A 6,137-nucleotide genomic window follows, 5' to 3' on the forward strand; every position below is an offset into this window, starting at 1 on the left:
TTTTTTTAAATAAAACATGAATTTCTGACCTAAGAAGAGATGTTCTGTGTCAAAAAAATCAAATTCAATTATTTTCCCTTTAAAATAAGACAAATGCTTAACAAATGGAAAACATGACATAAAAGGGAGAAAAGACATACATTTTATATGAACATTATTATTAACTAATTTTAACTAGAGCCAGTTAAAACAAATGATTTTCAAATTTAACTTTTATTTTTCCATTTTTATGTAAACCATCATGTCAAAAGAGGCACTACAGACAGTTTTTATAGCACAACTTTCCTTGAGTTTGTACAATTATAGCCAAGAAAGAATAAAATGAATTTTTGACAATACTCTTTAGCCACAAAATTGAATACATTAGAAGCTTGCTGAAGAGTGGTGGAAGACAATAAACACAACCTTTTATTTCTAAAAACTGTAAGGGGTTTTCGTCTTAGAAGATCTTAGAATGCTGACCTTTTTGCCAGGATATGGTCAGAATACTAAAGCAAGTGTGGGTTGAGATTGTTTGTATGGCTTATAGAAATCTCGATAAAGTCTGTTACTTCTGGCATCTGTTACCACTTTAATATAGCTTGGGTTCGCCTGAGCATGCACAGCAGGCTTGGGTGGGCTCAGCCAGTTTGTAAGACAAAAGTACAATGTCTCTTTGTTGAGTGGATGCTTGTAAACTTATCAGTCACTCAATGCCTTGATGCACTAATTAATCACACTACACTGGGAAAAGTTTAATGTTCAGAGCACATGCTTGAAAGTTAAAACACTCAAGAACAATGATTAAAGCCTACTCTCCCATTTAGGAAAGAAAATATTGCAACTACCACATAGTTATAAAAAGAATTTTGTTATTAACTACATATTAATAGTAATTCTGTGAAAGGCAAATAGAGTACTACATTTTCTACATTTTTAAACTCCTATAAATAGAAATCCATGAAAATATTGATATTAGAATATATTCAGATTTTTTTTAAATTACCAATGTAAAATTAAAAAAACAAATGAAGACATAGTATATTATACAACTTTTTAAACAACTTTTTTGTCACCAAGAACACCCAGTACCCACAGTTTAAAGGAGGACAGGTTTAATTTGATTATGCTTTCAGTCCATGACTGTCTGCAGCCAAAGCTGAGATGTCACAGTGGAAGATGCTCATGGCAGTATAGGGGAAGAGAGGGCCACAGAGATAGCTCAGCAGCCTAAGTACCTGCCTGGCAAGCCCAAGGAACTGGGTTTGATCCCTGGTACCACATGTTGTGCCAGTCCTACTGCCAAGCCTGCCACTAAGACCCAGTGTGGTGGCACATGCCTGTAAGCTCAGCTCTGGGGAGGCTAAAATGGAAGGACCACTGCGAGTCTGAGCTGCATAGCAAGACCCTGTATCAAATACATAAAATTAAAAAAAAAAAAAAAGAATAGGAGAAGAGGGCCAGACAGACAGGGGCAAGGGACCAAGCACAGAGGCCAAGCCCTATGACCACACCTCCATACCCATCTAGACACTCCTATGAGTCCACTCCACTCATCCCAAAAGTGGATCATGAAGTGAATGGAGTCAAAATTCTACTTAGTCACCACACTTACCATATGCAACAATGCAGACAGAGAATGGAGTCAAAAGGTTGCTAGAAATTAGGAAACATAAGTCAAATACCAAAGAAATACAACTGCTTTTCCTAACACTTCAATCCCTTTGTTGGCCTGAACATAAATTAAGATGGATCAAAATACATATGCACTATTTTAGTAATGAGTAAATTGGAAGGTACAAAATGCTCTTAAAGACAAGAGCTGATATTTGCCCTAGCAATATTTTACACTATGAAAAACAAATGATTAAGAAAATGGTAGGGCCAGGGAGATAGCTCAGTAGAAGAAGCGCTTGCCTGGCAAGCACAGGGTCCTGAGTTCAATCCCTGGTACCACAAAAAAAAGAAAGAAAGAAAATGGTATGTCAGCACATTTGTTGAGCATCAGTGATTCCTATTCAAGAGTAGGTGCAGTTCACAGTGACAAATTACAGAACAGTAATACTCATATAACAGCATGAAAAATGTCCCAAAGAAAAGCTTACTACGTCTATATAATCAGCATTAAACTGCCAAGTGTGTCATAAATAAATAACAAATAAACAGTTTACAACTATTATTGGTCATTTAAAATCTATTATTCTGGGGGCCAGGGAGATAGATCAGTAGAAAAATCACTTTCCTGGCAAGCGCAAGGGCCTGAGTTTAATCCCCGGTTCTGCCAAAAAAATAAATAAATAAATAAATAAATAAATAAATAAATAAAATCTATTATTCTGATACTGAATTTTTACTTTTCTCTGGGCATCTCTAGAAATCTGTCATTTCACTACTTGCTGTTTTCCACACACCTCTAAAAGCCACAATCACTCTCTAAAAGACTATACAGTGTGCTTAGAAAAGTAGTTGGCAGTTAAGATTGCCAGGCTTAAATGCCAGCTGAAGGCATAGTCCCTAATTCAAGGAATCAGAGTGGGTGGAATGAACCTCAGGAAGGAGTGGGCTGCCCACCACAGCTAATACTGACTGGAACAGGGGACAACTGTGAGGTACAAAATGCTCACATTCCAGAAGAGCATCAGAATGAAGGGCAGTGGAGCTTGGAGGGAAATGGTCAATATTGTTCTTACAAACCTTGTGATCCAGAGGAAAACACCTAACCTAAGTCCCACTTTGTTCAACTACAAAACAGGAGCAAGGATTTCTACTTTCCACCATGATTGTAAAGAATAAATGAGACAACAACGTGTATAAAGCACCTGCCCAAGTGCTAGTAAAGCTCAACACAGGAACATTTCTACATTCTCCACTTAAGAAGAAAGAATAAAGAAGATATGTGATATGGAAATAGACTTATCAGATCCCCAGATACATTTGTATGAAGCAAGTACAGCAAATAGTAAGATGGGAAGGAAAGGCCATACATTTCCACAACTTACGCCTTTCAGAGCAATGACAGCAAACCTCTTACAGCTTTCAATAATAACAAGCACCCTGCTGTAGCAGGGTACCAGAGCTTCCCCACCACTGCTTTAGAATAAGAAGTAACTAGCCGCACTGTTAGCAGATCATACAATTCCGTGTAACTCAGTATTAGAGAACACAAAAGAAGGAAAAAGACAGTCTTCCCATCTTCTCTGTAATCTGAAATGTGGTCATCCTACCTTGTAGGCAATGTTGAAATCTAAAAAATCCTTGAAACAAAAATAAGTGTTTTCATATATAACTTGGAAAAATCATTACTAAACTGAAACTGACTAGCAGGTCCACAGTATTCACTATACAACGAGCTTGAACATTAATGCGTCATAAGTATCATTCTGCAGTGGCCCCAAATCTTAATGTGACATATAATATATGGTGTGATTTAACTTCCAAAGGTATGAAGTTTCCAAATGCTGAAACACATGTAACTCACAGCTTCCAAGTAGGAGAATCCAAAAATCTCTACTTAAGGTAGAAAAAAGAGGGAAAGCTGATATGTAATTAAAGAGATAAACTGTAAGGCAAAGGCAAGGGGCTAGAATTTATTTTCTATCTTTCTCAAGGCAGTGTTTGCCCTGGAATCTTTAAATACACTATCATGTAGTAACAGAAACATGCCTAACATCATTGGGTTCTTGAAGGAGACAGAGATAATACACATAAAATGCTTAGAACAATGCCTAACTCAAAGAAAGGGCCTAACAAGTGTTACAAAATGGTAGTAGTGATGAGAAAAGCACTGGGACATTTACTAGGTGCGATGGTTAGGTGTGTGCCAACTTGACTGGGTTAAGGAGAACCCAGAGGTCTGCTAGAACATTTCTGAGTGTGTCTGGGAGACCATAAGAGTGAGTTAGAGTTTCTGGAAGAACTTAGCTGCGGCTGAGTTGAGCTGGGCAGAGAAGATATAGTGGGCATCAGCGTGGGTGGGCACCTACCAGTCCACTGAAGACCTGACCAGAACAAAGAGAGAGGAAGGGCAAATGCCCCTCTTCTGGAGCTAGGATATTCGCTTTCTCCTGCCCACAGTCCCGGGTTGAGCTGGCTCTGCCTGTTTCTCAATCCTGTAGGGTTGGACAGACATCGATCGCTACGTTTTAGGGCTCTGGATAGCAGGTCAGGCACTCGGCCTCCAGGACCACGTGAGCGAGGCGCTCGCAATGAATCCGTGTATCTATGCCTGTCCTGTTCACTCTCTTTCCCTGGATCATCATGATTAATACATTATGGAAAGGCGGAACGGGTGGATGTATAACTCAAATAGTCTTGTCTTTCTATTATATTTTCAAATTTATTTTTTTAATCCAAAAGTTTCCTTTTTCCTAAGTCCAGAGGTATCTCAATTACTGAGGACAGTATTTGATACAAGTCATGAAGGTAGGGGTTGCTTCAGGGGAGCAAATGAGAACCTGGAGCTGCTAGAAAGTAAAACGAGAAGTCTGGACGGCAATAAGGTATTTATTATTATTATTATTATTATTATTATTATTATTATTTTAATACAGGGTCTACAGGGTCTTACTATGTAGCTAGGACTCATAGTGACCCTCCTATTTCTAGCCTCCCAAGAGCTGGGATTGCAGGCACAAGCCACCACGCCCAGTCTCCACTACCGGCTCAGAGCGCCCTGAAGGCAGTGCCACATGGCACTGCAGGATGAGGATCGAACCCTGGTTGCTGTGTCTGCCTAAGCAGGCACTTTAATCCCCTGAGCTATTCAGCCATCCCTAAGGCAATAAGGTATTTTAGAAAGACCTACAAACAACTGAGCCACAGCAGACAGGAATGCTTTTGGAACTTAAAGTGCAAAACAATGACCCAGAGTTCTGCTCAAAATGCAGGTTCTGATGGCTGGGGCCAAGCATTCTACTTTTGGTTCGCTGCTAAGCACAGTGCTGCTCCACTGTGGAACCAAAACTGTGGTCGTCTACTCCCAGCAGCACCAGGGTCTTCTGGGAAGTTTTGGGAACACAGACTTCAGAGGAGAAAGAAACTCTTGGACCTTGATAACATAAATCACTGCTTTTATCCAGCCAGCATGATTATTTTCCCTGACATAAAATAGAAAACTTTTCAAATGTTTAATAAGAAAAACAAATTCTCTCCACTAACAACTTCCAAAGTCACAGGCTTTGCAATTAGAATCCTCAGCTGGACCACTTCCTAACTGCTCACCAAAGAGGCCACCTCCCCTTCACCTAAGTACTTCAGATATGCATTGGTAACAAAACCAAAGTGAGATTTATATTTACATTGAGAGCACAACCAACTACATCACGGTCTAACCAGTCTCTCTGAAGCAATATTTATACATGGCTGGTTGATATATAAATATATGTCAACATTTTGATTTATGGTTATAGAAGATCTGTTTATATACACGAAGTATGGTACACTAGTGGTTTGAAACTACATATGCTTCAAGAACAAAGAACTGGGGCCAAACCTGCAAATACAGCATCATGACCAGAAAAGAGGTTTTAGTTTTCTGCCTATGAAGTCAACTGATAGTTTTTATCAAAAACAAGGTGCTAAGGCATTTGCCAAACTTTCAGAATGAACTAGTACATTCAGAATTCAGATTTAATACCTTTTTTTTTCTACTTCAATAGAGCTTTAAATTTAGATGCTTACCTCTTAACCAAAAATTGAACATACATATTTTATCCATAATTGAATCTTGATAGTCAATTCCCAACTTGTAATTTTATTAAACATGGCAATCTTGTGTCATGATTTGGAGTAACCCCTTCTGATATATATATTTAAGACAATAGTTCTCAATTAGGCACAACTTTTATCACTGAGGGCACAGGTGACAATATCAGGAGATGCAATCCAAGGAGAAGGTAAGGGAGGAAAGGGTCCCTGCAACCATCTGGGGCGTAGGGGTCAGGTGTGTAACTGCACAACGTGCAACGCACAACACTCCTAAAGTCAAGGAACTGCGGGATCTAAAATGCCAGGATGGTGCCAGGTTAGGAAATCTAATTTAATGACAGACAATGAAAAAATACAGAAATATCCTTCAGCCTCCTTCAGCACAACAGTGAGGACTTTGCAGGTATTAATTAGAACGGCCCCTATGTAGCTGACATTAGTCATTATGCTTT

General features: G+C 39.0%; 1 protein-coding gene across 1 annotated transcript in view; it reads right to left on the reverse strand.

Annotated features, from left to right (window-relative positions):
• Nucleotides 1-6,137, reverse strand: part of Ispd (isoprenoid synthase domain containing) — a 342,357-nt gene that overhangs the window by 229,084 nt on the left and 107,136 nt on the right. The window lies entirely within an intron of this gene.

The sequence above is a fragment of the Octodon degus genome, unplaced genomic scaffold (genome assembly GCF_000260255.1).
Source record: "Octodon degus isolate 3935 unplaced genomic scaffold, OctDeg1.0 scaffold00015, whole genome shotgun sequence".
Taxonomy (NCBI): Eukaryota; Metazoa; Chordata; class Mammalia; order Rodentia; family Octodontidae; genus Octodon; species Octodon degus.